This window comes from Oncorhynchus gorbuscha, linkage group LG07, assembly GCF_021184085.1.
Source record: "Oncorhynchus gorbuscha isolate QuinsamMale2020 ecotype Even-year linkage group LG07, OgorEven_v1.0, whole genome shotgun sequence".
In the NCBI taxonomy this organism is placed as follows: Eukaryota; Metazoa; Chordata; class Actinopteri; order Salmoniformes; family Salmonidae; genus Oncorhynchus; species Oncorhynchus gorbuscha.
In genome coordinates, this window is record NC_060179.1 from 11,744,622 (window position 1) to 11,767,353 (window position 22,732).

General features: G+C 46.6%; 1 protein-coding gene and 1 long non-coding RNA gene across 2 annotated transcripts in view; one reads left to right on the plus strand and one right to left on the minus strand.

The window, feature by feature from the left end:
• LOC124040475 (catenin delta-2-like) overlaps nt 1-22,732 on the plus strand; it is an 890,284-nt gene that overhangs the window by 333,575 nt on the left and 533,977 nt on the right. The gene's annotated exons all lie outside the window — the stretch shown is intronic.
• On the minus strand, nt 9,973-11,138 carry LOC124039490. Its single transcript, XR_006839581.1, has 3 exons — nt 10,883-11,138; nt 10,524-10,699; nt 9,973-10,390 (listed from the first exon to the last, which is right to left on the minus strand). It is a non-coding gene; the product is annotated as an uncharacterized LOC124039490 (long non-coding RNA).

The following is a 22,732-nucleotide window of genomic DNA, read 5'->3' on the forward strand; positions in this document are numbered from 1 at the left end:
CACCCCATCTACATCACAAGCCATGTTCTCCCTGGCCACAACACCTCATCTACATCACAAGCCATGTTCTCCCTGGCCACAACACCTCATCTACATCACAGGCCATGTTCTCCCTGGCCACAACACCTCATCTACATCACAAGCCATGTTCTCCCTGGCCGCAGCACCTAATCTACATCACAAGCCATGTTCTCCCTGGCCGCAGCACCTAATCTACATCACAGGCCATGTTCTCCCTGGCCACAACACCTCATCTACATCACAGGCCATGTTCTCCCTGGCCACAACACCTCATCTACATCACAAGCCATGTTCTCCCTGGCTAAACAACACTTCATCTACATCACAGGCCATGTTCTCCCTGGCCACAACACCTCATCTACATCACAAGCCATGTTCTCCCTGGCTAAACAGCACCTCATCTACATCACAGGCCATGTTCTCCCTGGCTAAACAGCACCTCATCTGCATCACAGGCCATGTTCTCCCTTGCTAAACAGCACCTCATCTACATCACAGGCCATGTTCTCCCTGGCTAAACAGCACCTCATCTACATCACAGGCCATGTTCTCCCTGGCTAAACAGCACCTCATCTACACCACAAACCATGTTCTCCCTGGCTAAACAGCACCTCATCTACATCACAAGCCATGTTCTCCCTGGCTAAACAGCACCTCATCTACATCACAAGCCATGTTCTCCCTGGCTAAACAGCACCTCATCTACATCACAAGCCATGTTCTCCCTGGCTAAACAGCACCTCATCTACATCACCGGCCATGTTCTCCCTTACCACAACACCTCATCTACATCACAAGCCATGTTCTCCCTGGCTAAACAGCACCTCATCTACATCACAGGCCATGTTCTCCCTGGCTAAACAGCACCTCATCTACATCACAGGCCATGTTCTCCCTGGCTAAACAGCACCTCATCTACATCACTGGCCATGTTCTCCCTGGCTTAACAGCACCTCATCTACATCACAGGCCATGTTCTCCCTGGCTAAACAGCACCTCATCTACATCACAGGCCATGTTCTCCCTGGCTAAACAGCACCTCATCTACATCACAAGCCATGTTCCCCCTGGCTCAACATCACCTCATCTACATCACAAGCCATGTTCTCCCTGGCTCAACAGCACCTCATCTACATCACAGGCCATGTTCTCCCTGGCCACAACACCTAATCTACATCACAAGCCATGTTCTCCCTGGCCACAGCACCTCATCTACATCACAAGCCATGTTCTCCCTGGCCACAGCACCTCATCTACATCACAAGCCATGTTCTCCCTGGCCACAAAACCTCATCTACATCACAAGCCATGATCTCCCTGGCCACAGCACCTCATCTACATCACAAGCCATGTTCTCCCTGGCTAAACAGCACCTCATCTACATCACAAGCCATGTTCTCCCTGGCTAAACAGCACCTCATCTACATCACAAGCCATGTTCTCCCTGGCCACAGCACTTCATCTACATCACAAGCCATGTTCTCCCTGGCTAAACAGCACCTCATCTACATCACAGGCCATGTTGTCCCTGGCTAAACAGCACCTCATCTACATCACAGGCCATGTTCTCCCTGGCTAAACAGCACCTCATCTACATCACAGGCCATGTTCTCCCTGGCTAAACAGCACCTCATCTACATCACAGGCCATGTTCTCCCTGGCTAAACAGCACCTCATCTACACCACAAGCCATGTTCTCCCTGGTTAAACAGCACCTCATCTACATCACCGGCCATGTTCTCCCTGGCTAAACAGCACCTCATCTACATCACCGGCCATGTTCTCCCTGGCTAAACAGCACCTCATCTACATCACAAGACATGTTCTCCCTGGCCACAACACCTCATCTACATCACAAGCCATGTTCTCCCTGGCCACAACACCTCATCTACATCACAGGCCATGTTCTCCCAGGCTAAACAACACCTCATCTACATCACAAGACATGTTCTCCCTGGCCACAACACCTCATCTACATCACAGGCCATGTTCTCCCTGGCCGCAGCACCTAATCTACATCACAAGCCATGTTCTCCCTGGCCACAGCACCTCATCTACATCACAAGCCATGTTCTCCCTGGCCACAGCACTTCATCTACATCACAAGCCATGTTCTCCCTGGCTAAACAGCACCTCATCTACATCACAGGCCATGTTCTCCCTGGCTAAACAGCACCTCATCTGCATCACAGGCCATGTTCTCCCTGGCTAAACAGCACCTCATCTACATCACAGGCCATGTTCTCCCTGGCTAAACAGCACCTCATCTACATCACAGGCCATGTTCTCCCTGGCTAAACAGCACCTCATCTACACCACAAACCATGTTCTCCCTGGCTAAACAGCACCTCATCTACATCACAAGCCATGTTCTCCCTGGCTAAACAGCACCTCATCTACATCACAAGCCATGTTCTCCCTGGCTAAACAGCACCTCATCTACATCACAAGCCATGTTCTCCCTGGCTAAACAGCACCTCATCTACATCACCGGCCATGTTCTCCCTTACCACAACACCTCATCTACATCACAAGCCATGTTCTCCCTGGCTAAACAGCACCTCATCTACATCACAGGCCATGTTCTCCCTGGCTAAACAGCACCTCATCTACATCACAGGCCATGTTCTCCCTGGCTAAACAGCACCTCATCTACATCACTGGCCATGTTCTCCCTGGCTTAACAGCACCTCATCTACATCACAGGCCATGTTCTCCCTGGCTAAACAGCACCTCATCTACATCACAGGCCATGTTCTCCCTGGCTAAACAGCACCTCATCTACATCACAAGCCATGTTCCCCCTGGCTCAACATCACCTCATCTACATCACAAGCCATGTTCTCCCTGGCTCAACAGCACCTCATCTACATCACAGGCCATGTTCTCCCTGGCCACAACACCTAATCTACATCACAAGCCATGTTCTCCCTGGCCACAGCACCTCATCTACATCACAAGCCATGTTCTCCCTGGCCACAGCACCTCATCTACATCACAAGCCATGTTCTCCCTGGCCACAAAACCTCATCTACATCACAAGCCATGTTCTCCCTGGCCACAGCACCTCATCTACATCACAAGCCATGTTCTCCCTGGCTAAACAGCACCTCATCTACATCACAAGCCATGTTCTCCCTGGCTAAACAGCACCTCATCTACATCACAAGCCATGTTCTCCCTGGCCACAGCACTTCATCTACATCACAAGCCATGTTCTCCCTGGCTAAACAGCACCTCATCTACATCACAGGCCATGTTGTCCCTGGCTAAACAGCACCTCATCTACATCACAGGCCATGTTCTCCCTGGCTAAACAGCACCTCATCTACATCACCGGCCATGTTCTCCCTGGCTAAACAGCACCTCATCTACATCACCGGCCATGTTCTCCCTGGCTAAACAGCACCTCATCTACATCACAAGACATGTTCTCCCTGGCCACAACACCTCATCTACATCACAAGCCATGTTCTCCCTGGCCACAACACCTCATCTACATCACAGGCCATGTTCTCCCAGGCTAAACAACACCTCATCTACATCACAAGACATGTTCTCCCTGGCCACAACACCTCATCTACATCACAGGCCATGTTCTCCCTGGCCACAACACCTCATCTACATCACAAGACATGTTCTCCCTGGCCACAACACCTCATCTACATCACAAGCCATGTTCTCCCTGGCCACAACACCTCATCTACATCACAGGCCATGTTCTCCCTGTCTAAACAACACCTCATCTACATCACAAGACATGTTCTCCCTGGCCACAACACCTCATCTACATCACAGGCCATGTTCTCCCTGGCTAAACAGCACCTCATCTACATCACAAGACATGTTCTCCCTGGCTAAACAACACCTCATCTACATCACAGGCCATGTTCTCCCTGGCTAAACAACACCTCATCTACATCACAAGCCATGTTCTCCCTGGCCACAGCACTTCATCTACATCACAAGCCATGTTCTCCCTGGCTAAACAGCACCTCATCTACATCACAGGCCATGTTCTCCCTGGCTAAACAGCACCTCATCTACATCACAGGCCATGTTCTCCCTGGCTAAACAGCACCTCATCTACATCACAGGCCATGTTCTCCCTGGCTAAACAGCACCTCATCTACATCACAAGCCATTTTCTCCCTGGTTAAACAGCACCTCATCTACATCACAAGCCATGTTCTCCCTGGCTAAACAGCACCTCATCTACATCACCGGCCATGTTCTCCCTTCCCACAACACCTCATCTACATCACAAGCCATGTTCTCCCTGGCCACAACACCTCATCTACATTTACATTTACATTTAAGTCATTTAGAAGATGCTCTTATCCAGAGCGACTTACAAATTGGTGCATTCACCTTATGACATCCAGTGGAACAGTCACTTTACAATAGTGCATCTAAATCTTAAGGGGGGGGGTGAGAGGGATTACTTATCCTATCCTAGGTATTCCTTAAAGAGGTGGCGTTTCAGGTGTCTCCGGAAGGTGGTGATTGACTCCGCTGTCCTGGCGTCGTGAGGGAGTTTGTTCCACCATTGGGGGGCCAGAGCAGCGAACAGTTTTGACTGGGCTGAGCGGGAGCTGTACTTCCTCAGTGGTAGGGAGGCGAGCAGGCCAGAGGTGGATGAACGCAGTGCCCTTGTTTGGGTGTAGGGCCTGATCAGAGCCTGGAGGTACTGAGGTGCCGTTCCCCTCACAGCTCCGTAGGCAAGCACCATGGTCTTGTAGCGGATGCGAGCTTCAACTGGAAGCCAGTGGAGAGAACGGAGGAGCGGGGTGACGTGAGAGAACTTGGGAAGGTTGAACACCAGACGGGCTGCGGCGTTCTGGATGAGTTGAAGGGGTTTAATGGCACAGGCAGGGAGCCCAGCCAACAGCGAGTTGCAGTAATCCAGACGGGAGATGACAAGTGCCTGGATTAGGACCTGCGCCGCTTCCTGTGTGAGGCAGGGTCGTACTCTGCGGATGTTGTAGAGCATGAACCTACAGGAACGGGCCACCGCCTTGATGTTGGTTGAGAACGACAGGGTGTTGTCCAGGATCATGCCAAGGTTCATGGCGCTCTGGGAGGAAGACACAATGGAGTTGTCAACCGTGATGGCGAGATCATGGAACGGGCAGTCCTTCCCCGGGAGGAAGAGCAGCTCCGTCTTGCCGAGGTTCAGCTTGAGGTGGTGATCCGTCATCCACACTGATATGTCTGCCAGACATGCAGAGATGCGATTCGCCACCTGGTCATCAGAAGGGGGAAAGGAGAAGATTAGTTGTGTGTCGTCTGCATAGCAATGATAGGAGAGACCATGTGAGGTTATGACAGAGCCAAGTGACTTGGTGTATAGCGAGAATAGGAGAGGGCCAAGAACAGAGCCCTGGGGGACACCAGTGGTGCGAGCGCGTGGTGAGGAGACAGATTCTCGCCACGCCACCTGGTAGGAGCGACCTGTCAGGTAGGACGCAATCCAAGCGTGGGCCGCGCCGGAGATGCCCAACTCGGAGAGGGTGGAGAGGAGGATCTGATGGTTCACAGTATCGAAGGCAGCCGATAGATCTAGAAGGATGAGAGCAGAGGAGAGAGAGTTAGCTTTAGCAGTGCGGAGCGCCTCCGTGATACAGAGGAGAGCAGTCTCAGTTGAATGACTAGTCTTGAAACCTGACTGATTTGGATCAAGAAGGTCATTCAGAGAGAGATAGCGGGAGAGCTGGCCAAGGACGGCACGTTCAAGAGTTTTGGAGAGAAAAGAAAGAAGGGATACTGGTCTGTAATTGTTGACATCGGAGGGATCGAGTGTAGGTTTTTTCAGAAGGGGTGCAACTCTCGCTCTCTTGAAGACAGAAGGGACGTAGCCAGCGGTCAGGGATGAGTTGATGAGCGAGGTGAGGTAAGGGAGAAGGTCTCCGGAAATGGTCTGGAGAAGAGAGGAGGGGATAGGGTCAAGCGGGCAGGTTGTTGGGTGGCCGGCCGTCACAAGACGCGAGATTTCATCTGGAGAGAGAGGGGAGAAAGAGGTCAGAGCACAGGGTAGGGCAGTGTGAGCAGAACCAGCGGTGTCGTTTGACTTAGCAAACGAGGATCGGATGTCGTCGACCTTCTTTTCAAAATGGTTGACGAAGTCATCTGCAGAGAGGGAGGAGGGGGGAGGAGGATTCAGGAGGGAGGAGAAGGTGGCAAAGAGCTTCCTAGGGTTAGAGGCAGATGCTTGGAATTTAGCGTGGCAGAAAGTGGCTTTAGCAGCAGAGACAGAGGAGGAAAATGTAGAGAGGAGGGAGTGAAAGGATGCCAGGTCCGCAGGGAGGCGAGTTTTCCTCCATTTCCGCTCGGCTGCCCGGAGCCCTGTTCTGTGAGCTCGCAATGAGTCATCGAGCCACGGAGCGGGAGGGGAGGACCGAGCCGGCCTGGAGGATAGGGGACATAGAGAGTCAAAGGATGCAGAGAGGGAGGAGAGGAGGGTTGAGGAGGCAGAATCAGGAGATAGGTTGGAGAAGGTTTGAGCGGAGGGAAGAGATGATAGGATGGAAGAGGAGAGAGTAGCGGGGGGGGAGAGAGCGAAGGTTGGGACGGCGCGATACCATCCGAGTAGGGGCAGTGTGGGAGGTGTTGGATGAGAGCGAGAGGGAAAAGGATACAAGGTAGTGGTCAGAGACTTGGAGGGGAGTTGCAATGAGGTTAGTGGAAGAACAGCATCTAGTAAAGATGAGGTCGAGCGTATTGCCTGCCTTGTGAGTAGGGGGGGAAGGTGAGAGGGTGAGGTCAAAAGAGGAGAGGAGTGGAAAGAAGGAGGCAGAGAGGAAAGAGTCAAAGGTAGACGTGGGGAGGTTAAAGTCGCCCAGAACTGTGAGAGGTGAGCCGTCCTCAGGAAAGGAGCTTATCAAGGCATCAAGCTCATTGATGAACTCTCCGAGGGAACCTGGAGGGCGATAAATTATAAGGATGTTAAGCTTGAAAGGGCTGGTAACTGTGACAGCATGGAATTCAAAGGAGGCGATAGACAGATGGGTAAGGGGAGAAAGAGAGAATGACCACTTGGGAGAGATGAGGATCCCGGTGCCACCACCCCGCTGACCAGAAGCTCTCGGGGTGTGCGAGAACACGTGGGCGGACGAAGAGAGAGCAGTAGGAGTAGCAGTGTTGTCTGTGGTGATCCATGTTTCCGTCAGTGCCAAGAAGTCGAGGGACTGGAGGGAGGCATAGGCTGAGATGAACTCTGCCTTGTTGACCGCAGATTGGCAGTTCCAGAGGCTACCGGAGACCTGGAACTCCACGTGGGTCGTGCGCGCTGGGACCACCAGAGTAGGGTGGCCGCGGCCACGCGGTGTGGAGCGTTTGTATGGTCTGTGCAGAGAGGAGAGAACAGGGATAAACAGACACATAGTTGACAGGCTACAGAAGAGGCTACGCTAATGCAAAGGAGATTGAATGACAAGTGGACTACACGTCTCGAATGTTCAGAAAGTTAAGCTACGTAGCAAGAATCTTATTGACTAAAATGATTAAAATGATACAGTACTGCTGAAGTAGGCTAGCTGGCAGTGGGTGCGTTGTTGACACTACACTAATCAAGTCGTTCCGTTGAGTGTAATAGTTTCTGCAGTGTTGCTATTCGGGGGCTAGCTGGCTAGCTAGCAATGTTGTTTACGTTACGTTGCGTTAAAAGAACGACAATAGCTGGCTAGCGAACCTAGAAAATCGCTCTAGACTACACAATTATCTTTGATACAAAGACGGCTATGTAGCTAGCTATGTAGCTAGCTACGATCAAACAAATCAAACCGTTGTACTGTAATGAAATGAAGTGAAAATGTGATACTACCTGTGAATGCGACCGGGTTGTTGAGTTCTATTCAGAAGACGTTGGCTAGCGTTGGCTAGCTGTTGGCTAGCTAGCAGAGTCTCCTACGTTAAGGACGACAAATAGCTGGCTAGCTAACCTCGGTAAATTAAGATAATCACTCTAAGACTACACACTCTAAACCTAAACAACACAATTATCTTGGATACGAAGACAGCAAAGACAGCTATGTAGCTAGCTAACACTACACTAATCAAGTCGTTCAGTTGAGTGTAATAGTTTCTCCAGTGCAGCTAATCAGTGGACGTTAGCTAGCTGGCTAGTGAAGACTACGTTAGGACGGCGAAATACGATAATTACGCAATTATCTTTGATACAAAGACGGCTATGTAGCTAGCTGAGAAGAAATTGCTCAGATTAGACAAATCAAACCGTTGTGCTATAATGAAATATAATGAAATGTAATGAAAAAGTTATACTACCCGCGGGAGCGAAGTGCCGATGCGACCACTCGCTCCAACCAAGGCACACACACACCAAGGCACACACACATCACAGGCCATGTTCTCCCTGGCTAAACAGCACCTCTTCTACATCACAGGCCATGTTCTCCCTGGCTCAACATCACCTCATCTACATCACAAGCCATGTTCTCCCTTACCACAACACCTCATCTACATCACAAGCCATGTTCTCCCTTACCACAACACCTCATCTACATCACAAGCCATGTTCTCCCTGGCCACAACACCTCATCTACATCACAGGCCATGTTCTCCCTGGCTAAACAGCACCTCATCTACATCACAGGCCATGTTCTCCCTGGCTAAACAGCACCTCATCTACATCACAAGCCATGTTCTCCCTGGCTAAACAGCACCTCATCTACATCACAGGCCATGTTCTCCCTGGCTAAACAGCACCTCATCTACATCACAGGCCATGTTCTCCCTGGCTAAACAGCACCTCATCTACATCACAAGCCATGTTCTCCCTGGCCACAACACCTCATCTACATCACTGGCCATGTTCTCCCTGGCTTAACAGCACCTCATCTACATCACAGGCCATGTTCTCCCTGACTAACAGCACCTCATCTACATCACAAGCCATGTTCTCCCTGGCTCAACATCACCTCATCTACATCACAAGCCATGTTCTCCCTGGCCACAACACCTCATCTACATCACAAGCCATGTTCTCCCTGGCTAAACAACACCTCATCTACATCACAAGCCATGTTCTCCCTGGCTAAACAGCCCCTCATCTACATCACAAGCCATGTTCTCTCTGGCTAAACAACACCTCATCTACATCACAGGCCATGTTCTCCCTGGCCACAACACCTCATCTACATCACAAGCCATGTTCTCTCTGGCTAAAACACCTCATCTACATCACAGGCCATTTTCTCCCTGGCTGAACAGCGGGGAAATAATCTTCTGGAGTGACGGATCCAGCCGCCGAAAGCCCCAACATCATCTTCACCACATGCATCCTCCATTGCCCGGAGAAGAGACATGAGTGCGAGGGGATGGCGGTCATACACATTCCATCGCCATTCCGGAAAAACACTATTTGATTGTTTTTAGGATATGGGGAATATGGTGGGAGGTATAGAACAATAAAGAGACATTCACAACGGCACGGTGGCCAACAGTAGTGGAGAGGGTAGCAAGTTTTAAGTTCCTCAGCATACACATCACAGACAAACTGAATTGGTCCACCCACACAGACAGTGTGGGTGGAACAGTGTGTTGCTGCCAACACACTGACTCAACTCCAGCCACTTTAATAATGAGAATTGATGGGAAATGATGTAAAATATATCACTAGCTTTAAACAATGCTACCTAATATAATGTTTACATACCCTACATTATTCATCTCATATGTATACGTATATACTATACTCTATATCATCTACTGCATCCTTATGTAATATATGTATCACTAGCCACTTTAACTATGCCACTTTGTTTACATACTCATCTCATATGTATATACTGCACTCAATACCATCTACTGTATCTTGCCTATGCCACTCTGTACTATCACTCATTCATATATCTTTATACATATTCTTTATCCCCCTACACTTGTGTGTATAAGACAGTAGTTTTGGAATTGTTAGTTAGATTAATTGTTGGTTATTACTGCATTGTCGGAACTAGAAGCACAAGCATTTCGCTACAATCGCATTAACATCTGCTAACCATGTGTATGTGACAAATAACATTTGATTTGATTTAATGTTCCGTCCCCTTCTTTTGGCTTGGTTGAAGCCTCATCAACTGTGAACATAAATGTGTTGATTTGCAGAGGCATCCAGCTCCAAGGCATCCAGCTCCAAGGCATCCAGCTCCAAGACATCCAGCTCCAAGGCATCCAGCTCCAAGGCATCCAGCTCCAAGGGATCCAGCTCCAAGACATCCAGCTCCAAGGCATCCAGCTCCAAGGCATCCAGCTCCAAGACATCCAGCTCCAAGACATCCAGCTCCAAGACATCCAGCTCCAAGGCATCCAGCTCCAAGGCATCCAGCTCCAAGACATCCAGCTCCAAGACTCTCTGAAACAGACAAGACAATATGTGACATAGACCTCGAACAGTCAATATGGTGAGGCACAATACACTGGATTACAGCACGGTAATGTGTCTATACACTGCTGATATGGTAGTACGTTCACAGTATAGTACTTACTTGCACATATTCATAGCGCTGTTATTTAACCTCTCTGAGTTTCGCTCAAATGGCTCCCTGTAGACCTGTTTCATCCGGATTCAGTTGTGTTGTAATACACGGTCCAATGTAGACAAGCCCACCTGGTGAATCTTATTGAATATTGTCTTCCACCATGGCCTGGCCGTCTCTCAGTTCTGCAGAAGATCCACAAATATGATATGATTGGTTACAGTAAGCTAAAATAATACATCCTCTTTCAATGTGAAATTACATTACTGTAACATTGGCCAACAATCACTGAGTAACAAAGGCCTACTAATATGTCAGACTACAGTATACATACACAAAGAGCATAGTGTAGATGGTAGGTAACTTACCGGTTCTCATTTCTGAATGTACGGATGACAGACGCAACCGTGTAGCGGCTCAGGTTGGGCTGAACTCTCTGCCCAGCCTCCCTCATACTCAATCCATGTTTGAGCACATGGTCAACCAATGTGGCCCTGATCTCATCTGAGACAACTGTCCTTCCTCGTCCTCTTCCTCCTCTTCCTCTCACTCCTTCACCTCCAGCTCTTGCTTCACCATTGACTTCCATTTTCCTCCAGAACAGGGGAGATCATCTGTGGCCTTTTATCGTGCTGAAGCTCTGATTTCTAAGTGAACAATTCAGCAACTAGTGTTTACACCTGTGAGGAGTGGGTGTTGCCAATTGGTGCATAAAGCTTGGCATTGTGATTTTGAATGGTGTGCCTAATGTGGAGAACTGTGTGTAGTGTTTTGCAAAAAGTGTGATATAGAATTGAAAACTGAGTATAAACCAGGAATTGTGCTTGCGATTTTGCAGACTTGCTATAGAGATTTAGTACATGAGTTTCAGGTTTCGGTGATTGCGTTTCAAGTTCCAATTTTAGTGTGTAAACAACTGGGGAAAAAAACTGCAACACTGTTCATCTGTTTCACTTGTTATACAACACTACCCCCTAGTGGTCCAACAGCAGAATGCAACTTCAGATCTACAATAAAACGTCTCAATGACCACCTTACTCCCCAGCAGCCCCCGGTGTGTGTTGGGGCCCATGCGCCTGTCATCAATGTAATTTTTTTTTATTAAATTAAAAACAGTAAGCCTCCCAAAAGTAATTCATAAACCTTTTTAAGTTCCATATGTAGCCGGAAGCTAAGTGTTTGTTTCTTGGGATTCAGGAACGTGACTGATCAAACTGCCTCAGGCCTTGCATTTTATTTTTATCTGATTGTAAGTAAGTGGTTTTCGGTGAGAAATGCTGTGGTCAAGCCTACGACTGCACTGGTGCAATGAGTGGAGCTTACTTATTTATGAGCTTTAGTTTTAGAAATCGATCTCTCTGCAGAAGACAGTTACAGGGCAAGTAAAAACAGCTTGTTTGCCGTAGTAACAACAGGGAAACTGTGCAGAAGGAAGGAGGGCTTCAAATACAGCAGTTCTGTGAAGTCTTTCATTGAGCATCTCATTTTCCTTAATTGCCGGCCTCAACACATTAGGGAAAGATATTAACTGTATAGGAAGCTCTGGGGAAAAGTATTAACTGTATAGGAAGCTCTGGGAAAGATATTAACTGTATAGGAAGCTCTGGGGAAAGGTATTAACTGTATAGGAAGCTCTGGGAAAGGTATTAACTGTATAGGAAGCTCTGGGGAAAGGTATTAACTGTATATGAAGCTCTGGGGAAAGGTATTAACTGTATAGGAAGCTCTGGGAAAGATATTAACTGTATAGGAAGCTCTGGGAAAGATTAACTGTATAGGAAGCTCTGTGGAAAGATATTAACTGTATAGGAAGCTCTGGGGAAAGGTATTAACTGTATAGGAAGCTCTGGGAAAGATATTAACTGTATAGGAAGCTCTGAAGAAAAGTATTAACTGTATAGGAAGCTCTGGGGAAAGGTATTAACTGTATAGGAAGCTCTGGGGAAAGGTATTAACTGTATAGGAAGTTCTGGGGAAAGGTATTAACTGTATAGGAAGCTCTGGGAAAGATATTAACTGTATAGGAAGCTCTGGGGAAAGGTATTAACTGTATAGGAAGCTCTGGGGAAAGGTATTAACTGTATAGGAAGCTCTGGGAAAGATATTAACTGTATAGGAAGCTCTGGGAAAGATATTAACTGTATAGGAAGCTCTGGGGAAAGGTATTAACTGTATAGGAAGCTCTGGGGAAAGGTATTAACTGTATAGGAAGCTCTGGGAAAGATATTAACTGTATAGGAAGCTCTGGGAAAGATATTAACTGTATAGGAAGCTCTGGGAAAGATATTAACTGTATAGGAAGCTCTGGGAAAGATATTAACTGTATAGGAAGCTCTGGGAAAGATATTAACTGTATAGGAAGCTCTGGGGAAAGGTATTAACTGTATAGGAAGCTCTGGGAAAGATATTAACTGTATAGGAAGCTCTGGGAAAGATATTAACTGTATAGGAAGCTCTGGGGAAAGATATTAACTGTATAGGAAGCTCTGGGAAAGATATTAACTGTATAGGAAGCTCTGGGAAAGATATTAACTGTATAGGAAGCTCTGGGAAAGATATTAACTGTATAGGAAGCTCTGGGGAAAGGTATTAACTGTATAGGAAGCTCTGGGGAAAGGTATTAACTGTATAGGAAGCTCTGGGAAAGATATTAACTGTATAGGAAGCTCTGGGAAAGATATTAACTGTATAGGAAGCTCTGGGGAAAGGTATTAACTGTATAGGAAGCTCTGGGGAAAGGTATTAACTGTATAGGAAGCTCTGGTGAAAGGTATTAACTGTATAGGAAGCTCTGGGGAAAGATATTAACTGTATAGGAAGCTCTGGGAAAGATATTAACTGTATAGGAAGCTCTGGGGAAAGGTATTAACTGTATAGGAAGCTCTGGGGAAAGGTATTAACTGTATAGGAAGCTCTGGGGAAAGATATTAACTGTATAGGAAGCTCTGGGGAAAGATATTAACTGTATAGGAAGCTCTGGGGAAAGGTCATCTGGATACTGGACTGACAATACATTGGCAAATCCAGATTATCGTCTTTAGCAGACAACAGTTATTGAGGATTTGAAAAGAAACGGTCTGGGTTGGTAATACTATAGAACAGTCCAGTCTACCACCTGGACCAACGGTCTGGGTTGGTAATACTATAGAACAGTCCAGTCTACCACCTGGACCAACAGTCTGGGTTGGTAATACTATAGAACAGTCCAGTCTACCACCTGGACCAACAGTCTGGGTTGGTAATACTATAGAACAGTCCAGTGTACCACCTGGACCAACAGAAACGGTCTGGGTTGGTAATACTATAGAACAGTCCAGTGTACCACCTGGACCAACAGTCTGGGTTGGTAATACTATAGAACAGTCCAGTGTACCACCTGAACCAACAGAAACGGTCTGGGTTGGTAATACTATAGAACAGTCCAGTGTACCACCTGGACCAACAGTCTGGGTTGGTAATACTATAGAACAGTCCAGTGTACCACCTGGACCAACAGAAATGGTCTGGGTTGGTAATACTATAGAACAGTCCAGTCTACCACCTGGACCAACAGTCTGGGTTGGTAATACTATAGAACAGTCCAGTCTACCACCTGGACCAACAGAAACGGTCTGGGTTGGTAATACTATAGAACAGTCCAGTGTACCACCTGGACCAACAGAAACGGTCTGGGTTGGTAATACTATAGAACAGTCCAGTGTACCACCTGAACCAACAGTCTGGGTTGGTAATACTATAGAACAGTCCAGTCTACCACCTGGACCAACAGTCTGGGTTGGTAATACTATAGAACAGTCCAGTCTACCACCTGGACCAACAGTCTGGGTTGGTAATACTATAGAACAGTCCAGTGTACCACCTGGACCAACAGAAACGGTCTGGGTTGGTAATACTATAGAACAGTCCAGTCTACCACCTGGACCAACAGTCTGGGTTGGTAATACTATAGAACAGTCCAGTGTACCACCTGGACCAACAGTCTGGGTTGGTAATACTATAGAACAGTCCAGTGTACCACCTGGACCAACAGTCTGGGTTGGTAATACTATAGAACAGTCCAGTGTACCACCTGGACCAACAGAAACGGTCTGGGTTGGTAATACTATAGAACAGTCCAGTGTACCACCTGAACCAACAGAAACGGTCTGGGTTGGTAATACTATAGAACAGTCCAGTGTACCACCTGGACCAACAGGCCGCGCTGAAAACATTTACACACAAAAATGCAAGGCGACGCAATGTCATAGTGTAGCTACTATCAGCGTAGAAATGAGAGAGAGACAAACTCAGACATAGTTATATTGTTTTTTACTGATCTTGCGGGGCTTCAGAGAAACTGCGTTACGCCAGTGACTCTCATTCCTACATCTGATGGATTATGAAAAGTAATGATGTTAAATTGGACTTGATCCTAGAATCACAGAGTTTGGTGAATGCCAACTGAAATAGAAACTTGCTTCCTGTGATCCTCGCATGGGAAAGCTATAATTCACTGTGGTGGATATTACAGTGAGAGAATCTCTTTGTTGTCATAGATTTAACCATTGGTCATGTACCATATGGATAATAAGGACATGTTAAGATGGTCTTTGAACAAATCCAGCTTTGAGTTCCCATGGACCCTAAACCTACGTGAAACTGGGTGTTGATGTGCATGGGAGAGAGGTTCCCATTGCACCCAAAACCAGTAACTCTCTAAATCTCAGTCCATGAAATTGTGGCATTGCCCCAAAAGCCTAGTGGTTTAACCTTAGAAATACTACCATAAACATTTCATAGACAGGCAAACATTATGCACACATGTACACACACACACACACACACACACACACACACACACACACACACACACACACACACACACACACACACACACACACACACACACACACACACACACACACACACACACACACACACACACACTGCTCTTCACTGTCTGAACATATTATTCTTAGGGATTGATTCCACATTCCTATTTCATATTTAACAATCATGGAAATATGATATTTCTGTTGCTCATAGCCCGACCCTGGGAAACATGTTGGCAAAAAGTGAAATCAGGACTCCTAAATCTCCTGTATATTTGTTTGAGTTCCATACTGGATAAAGGAATGTTATTTAGTGTTATCCTGGTGGGTTAATTATAGTGTTGTTGATTGGTGATACAGTCATTAGTTACAGAGATGAAAGGGTTAATGTAGGGGTGTTGATTGGTGATACAGTCATTAGTTACAGAGATGAAAGGGTTAATGTAGGGGTGTTTATTGGGATACAGTCATTAGTTACAGAGATGAAAGGGTTAATGTAGGGGTGTTTACTGGGATACAGTCATTAATTACAGAGATGAAAGGGTTAATGTAGGGGTGTTTACTGGGATACAGTCATTAATTACAGAGATGAAATGATATAATATAGAATTTGAGATGTTAACATGGTTTTTCATTGATTAGACTTGAAGTTCCTTCTTCTGTTTGACCTTCATAGACAATTTAATGATTTAATGGTACTAATCTACTGTATTGGGGACAATGTGCAACAAAGATCAAAACGATTGGACAACTTCGTCTGGATGCTATGTCCATAGAATAACATTTTTTTTAAATACGCAAAAATGCTATTCCCCCTTTCAAACTCCTGTAAGTCTCTTATGAATACCTTCCATAGTTTAACATGTTTTATCTATACTGAATGAAAATATAAATGCAACAAGCTACAATTTCAAAGATTTAGTTCATAGAAGGAAATCAATCAATTTAAATAAATAAATTAGACACTAATCTATGGATTTCACATGACTGGGAATACAGATATGCATCTGTTGGTCACAGATACCTTAAAAAACATAGTAGCGGCGTGGACCAGAAAACCTTTTGGAATGTTGTCCCACTCCTCTTCTATGGCTGTGGAATGTTGTCCCACTCCTCTTCAATGGCTGTGGAATGTTGTCCCACTCCTCTTCAATGGCTGTGGAATGTTGTCCGACTCCTATTCAATGGATGTGGAATGTTGTCCCACTCCTCTTCAATGGATGTGGAATGTTGTCCCACTCCTCTTCAATGGCTGTGGAATGTTGTCCGACTCCTATTCAATGGCTGTGGAATGTTGTCCGACTCCTCTTCTATGGCTGTGGAATGTTGTCCGACTCCTCTTCTATGGCTGTGGAATGTTGTCCCACTCCTCTTCTATGGCTGTGGAATGTTGTCCGACTCCTCTTCAATGGCTGTGGAATGTTGTCCGACTCCTCTTCAATGGCTGTGGAATGTTGTCCCACTCCTCTTCAATGGCTGTGGAATGTTGTCCGACTCCTCTTCAATGGCTGTGGAATGTTGTCCCACTCCTCTTCAATGGCTCTGCGAAGTTGCTAGATATTGGCGAGAACTGTAACACGCTGTCATACACATCGTAAGTCGCTTTGGATAAAAGCGTCTGCTAAATGGCATATATTATTATTATTATATTACTAATGACGTCAGGGGATTTAAACCCTCCAGTTGGTATAGTACTAATGACGTCAGGGGATTTAAACCCTCCAGTTGGTATAGTACTAATGACGTCAGGGGATTTAAACCCCCAAATTGATAATTAAATATGTGTGGTAACTGTAATATTACAGTAGCTAGTATAGTACTAATGACGTCACAGGGATTTAAACCCTAAAGTTGGTATAGTACTAATGACGTCAGGGGATTTAAACCCTCCAGTTGGTATAGTACTAATGACGTCAGGGGGATTTAAACCCTCCAGTTGGTATAGTACTAATGACGTCAGGGGATTTAAACCCTCCAGTTGGTATAGTACTAATGACGTCAGGGGATTTAAACCCTCCAGTTGGTATAGTACTAATGACGTCAGGGGGATTTAAACCCTCCAGTTGGTTTAGTACTAATGACGTCAGGGGATTTAAACCCTCCAGTTGGTATAGTACTAATGACGTCAGGGGGATTTAAACCCTCCAGTTGGTATACCCTCCAGTATAGTACTAATGACGTCAGGGGATTTAAACCCTCCAGTTGGTATAGTACTAATGACGTCAGGGGATTTAAACCCTCCAGTTGGTATAGTACTAATGACGTCAGGGGATTTAAACCCTCCAGTTGGTATAGTACTAATGACGTCAGGGGATTTAAACCCTCCAGTTAGTATAGTACTAATGACGTCAGGGGATTTAAACCCTCCAGTTGGTATAGTACTAATGACGTCAGGGGATTTAAACCCTCCAGTTGGTATAGTACTAATGACGTCAGGGGGTTTAAACCCTCCAGTTGGTATAGTACTCATGACGTCAGGGGGTTTAAACCCTCCAGTTGGTATAGTACTAATGACGTCAGGGGGATTTAAACCCTCCAGTTGGTATAGTACTAATGACGTCAGGGGATTTAAACCCTCCAGTTGGTATAGTACTAATGACGTCAGGGGGATTTAAACCCTCCAGTTGGTATAGTACTAATTAATATTAAGACTAGGAACACACTGATGCTCCAATATATAATACAAGTGTTGTTTTTATCAACCTGACAAGGAAAAATACACATTGCACAAGTCTACTTAATACCATATTGATAAAGAGCTGTTTAAGTAACGTCTGCTTCCAACTCACTCTCAAACACATAGATCCCCTGAACGCAGGTCACTTTCCAGACCACTTCCCCCAACTCACTCTCAAACACATACCTGTAAATCCCCTGAACGAAGCTCACTTTCCAGCTCACTTTCCAACTCACTCTCAAACACATAGATCCCCTGAACGCAGCTCACTTTCCAGCTCACTTTCCAACTCACTCTCAAACACATACCTGTAAATCCCCTGAATGCAGCTCACTTTCCAGCTCACTTTCCAACTCACTCTCAAACACATACCTGTAAATCCCCTGAACGAAGCTCACTTTCCAGCTCACTTTCCAACTCACTCTCAAACACATACCTGTAAATCCCCTGAACGAAGCTCACTTTCCAGCTCACTTTCCAACTCACTCTCAAACACATACCTGTAAATCCCCTGAACGAAGCTCACTTTCCAGCTCACTTTCCAACTCACTCTCAAACACATACCTGTAAATCCCCTGAACGAAGCTCACTTTCCAGCTCACTTTCCAACTCACTCTCAAACACATACCTGTAAATCCCCTGAACGAAGCTCACTTTCCAACTCACTCTCAAACACATACCTGTAAATCCCCTGAACGAAGCTCACTTTCCAGCTCACTTTCCAACTCACTCTCAAACACATACCTGTAAATCCCCTGAACGAAGCTCACTTTCCAGCTCACTTTCCAACTCACTCTCAAACACATACCTGTAAATCCCCTGAACGAAGCTCACTTTCCAGCTCACTTTCCAACTCACTCTCAAACACATACCTGTAAATCCCCTGAACGAAGCTCACTTTCCAGCTCACTTTCCAACTCACTCTCAAACACATACCTGTAAATCCCCTGAACGCAGCTCACTCTCCAGCTCACTTTCCAACTCACTCTCAAACACATACCTGTAAATCCCCTGAACGAAGCTCACTTTCCAGCTCACTTTCCAACTCACTCTCAAACACATACCTGTAAATCCCCTGAACGCAGCTCACTCTCCAGCTCACTTTCCAACTCACTCTCAAACACATACCTGTAAATCCCCTGAACGCAGCTCACTCTCCAGCTCACTTTCCAACTCACTCTCAAACACATACCTGTAAATCCCCTGAACGAAGCTCACTTTCCAGCTCACTTTCCAACTCACTCTCAAACACATACCTGTAAATCCCCTGAACGAAGCTCACTTTCCAGCTCACTTTCCAACTCACTCTCAAACACATACCTGTAAATCCCCTGAACGAAGCTCACTTTCCAGCTCACTTTCCAACTCACTCTCAAACACATACCTGTAAATCCCCTGAACGAAGCTCACTTTCCAGCTCACTTTCCAACTCACTCTCAAACACATACCTGTAAATCCCCTGAACGAAGCTCACTTTCCAGCTCACTTTCCAACTCACTCTCAAACACATACCTGTAAATCCCCTGAACGAAGCTCACTTTCCAACTCACTCTCAAACACATACCTGTAAATCCCCTGAACGAAGCTCACTTTCCAGCTCACTTTCCAACTCACTCTCAAACACATACCTGTAAATCCCCTGAACGAAGCTCACTTTCCAGCTCACTTTCCAACTCACTCTCAAACACATACCTGTAAATCCCTGAACGAAGCTCACTTTCCAGCTCACTTTCCAACTCACTCTCAAACACATACCTGTAAATCCCCTGAACGCAGCTCACTCTCCAGCTCACTTTCCAACTCACTCTCAAACACATACCTGTAAATCCCCTGAACGAAGCTCACTTTCCAGCTCACTTTCCAACTCACTCTCAAACACATACCTGTAAATCCCCTGAACGCAGCTCACTCTCCAGCTCACTTTCCAACTCACTCTCAAACACATACCTGTAAATCCCCTGAACGCAGCTCACTCTCCAGCTCACTTTCCAACTCACTCTCAAACACATACCTGTAAATCCCCTGAACGAAGCTCACTTTCCAGCTCACTTTCCAACTCACTCTCAAACACATACCTGTAAATCCCCTGAACGAAGCTCACTTTCCAGCTCACTTTCCAACTCACTCTCAAACACATACCTGTAAATCCCCTGAACGAAGCTCACTTTCCAGCTCACTTTCCAACTCACTCTCAAACACATACCTGTAAATCCCCTGAACGCAGCTCACTCTCCAGATCCCAATCACCTGTTCACGCACCTGCATGTCACTCTATTTAGTTCAGTTCTTTGCCCCCCCCCCCCCCCCCCATCACCGTGAGGTATTGTTTGTTTGTGACACTTCTTTCGGAGCTCTGGTTGGCCTGTGATTTACTCTTCCTGTCTGTGATAGTGAGGCAGGCAAACCTGCCTGTGGTCCTTTGCTATAAACACCTGCTGCGCCCTGTGCTTGAAACCAGCTCTCTGCCTCCTCCTGTGGTCCTTTGCTATAAACACCTGCTGCGCCCTGTGCTTGAAACCAGCTCTCTGCCTCCTCCTGTGGTCCTTTGCTATAAACACCTGCTGCTTGAAACCAGCTCTGTCTCCTCCTGTGCTTGAAACCAGCTCTCTGCCTCCTCCTGTGGTCCTTTGCTATAAACACCTGCTGCTTGAAACCAGCTCTGTCTCCTCCTGTGCTTGAAACCAGCTCTCTGCCTCCTCCTGTGGTCCTTTGCTATAAACACCTGCTGCTTGAAACCAGCTCTGTCTCCTCCTGTGCTTGAAACCAGCTCTGTCTGCTCCTGTGCTTGAAACCAGCTCGGTCTGCTCCTATGCTTGAAACCAGCTCTGTCTCCTCCTGTGCTTGAAACCAGCTCTGTCTCCTCCTGTGCTTGAAACCAGCTCTGTCTCCTCCTGTGCTTGAAACCAGCTCTGTCTCCTCCTGTGCTTGAAACCAGCTCTCTGTCTCCTCCTGTGCTTGAAACCAGCTCTGTCTCCTCCTGTGCTTGAAACCAGCTCTGTCTCCTCCTGTGCTTGAAACCAGCTCTCTGTCTCCTCCTGTGCTTGAAACCAGCTCTCTGTCTCCCCTCTTGTATGAAACCAGCTCTCTGTCTCCCCTCGTGTATGAAACCAGCTCTGTTTCCCCTCAATCATTACAGTTTATTTCAAAGAGAATACGTTTTTTTTTCTCATAAAGCTAAATACAACAGCCAAGAGTTAACAAAGGTTAATATAAATAATTGCATGTAAAAAAAACAAGCTCATTCGACAAATTAAATATTAGCATTGGTCAATGTTATTCATGTAAGTCGCCCTCTATAAGAGCATTTGCTAAATGACTAAAATGTAAAGCATGTGATATATAAAATATCATATACATGTAAAACACAGCAGGACAGTTGTCTATGTCACGTTCTCTCCACTCTGGTGAGGATGGGGTTCTCCACAGCAGGACAGTTGTCTATGTCACGTTCTCTCCACTCTGGTGAGGATGGGGTTCTCCACAGCAGGACAGTTGTCTATGTCACGTTCTCTCCACTCTGGTGAGGATGGGGTTCTCCACAGCAGGACAGTTGTCTATGTCACGTTCTCTCCACAGCAGGACAGTTGTCTATGTCACGTTCTCTCCACTCTGGTGAGGATGGGGTTCTCCACAGCAGGACAGGTGTCTATGTCACGTTCTCTCCACTCTGGTGAGTATGGGGTTCTCCACAGCAGGACAGTTGTCTATGTCACGTTCTCTCCACTCTGGTGAGGATGGGGTTCTCCACAGCAGGACAGTTGTCTATGTCACGTTCTCTCCACTCTGGTGAGGATGGGGTTCTCCACAGCAGGACAGTTGTCTATGTCACGTTCTCTCCACTCTGGTGAGGATGGGGTTCTCCACAGCAGGACAGTTGTCTATGTCACGTTCTCTCCACTCTGGTGAGGATGGGGTTCTCCACAGCAGGACAGTTGTCTATGTCACGTTCTCTCCACAGCAGGACAGTTGTCTATGTCACGTTCTCTCCACTCTGGTGAGGATGGGGTTCTCCACAGCAGGACAGGTGTCTATGTCACGTTCTCTCCACTCTGGTGAGGATGGGGTTCTCCACAGCAGGACAGTTGTCTATGTCACGTTCTCTCCACTCCGGTGAGGATGGGGTTCTCCACAGCAGGACAGTTGTCTATGTCACGTTCTCTCCACTCTGGTGAGGATGGGGTTCTCCACAGCAGGACAGTTGTCTATGTCACGTTCTCTCCACTCTGGTGAGGATGGGGTTCTCCACAGCAGGACAGTTGTCTATGTCACGTTCTCTCCACTCTGGTGAGGATGGGGTTCTCCACAGCAGGACAGTTGTCTATGTCACGTTCTCTCCACTCTGGTGAGGATGGGGTTCTCCACAGCAGGACAGTTGTCTATGTCAAACAACATTTGTCAAATAAAGCATTTTGCTGTTCTACTGTTTAGCTACGACACATTAGGGAAATGAACTCCAGGGGCAGAATACCACAATACATAGAAAGATATTAAACCAACATGGACACCTGGATCTCTCTGGAGCAACACTCGCTCTCCAGGTTTCAGCTGCTGATTACAGACGGTCTTTCTGCTCCGGTAGATGGCTACTGTTTTTTCTATGGTTGGTTTATCTGTGGAACACCGTGAGAAACAATGTTCTCTCATCAATCTACACACAATACACCATAATGACAAAGCAAAAACTGTTTTTTAGACATTTTTGAACATTTATTAAAAATAAAAACTGAAAT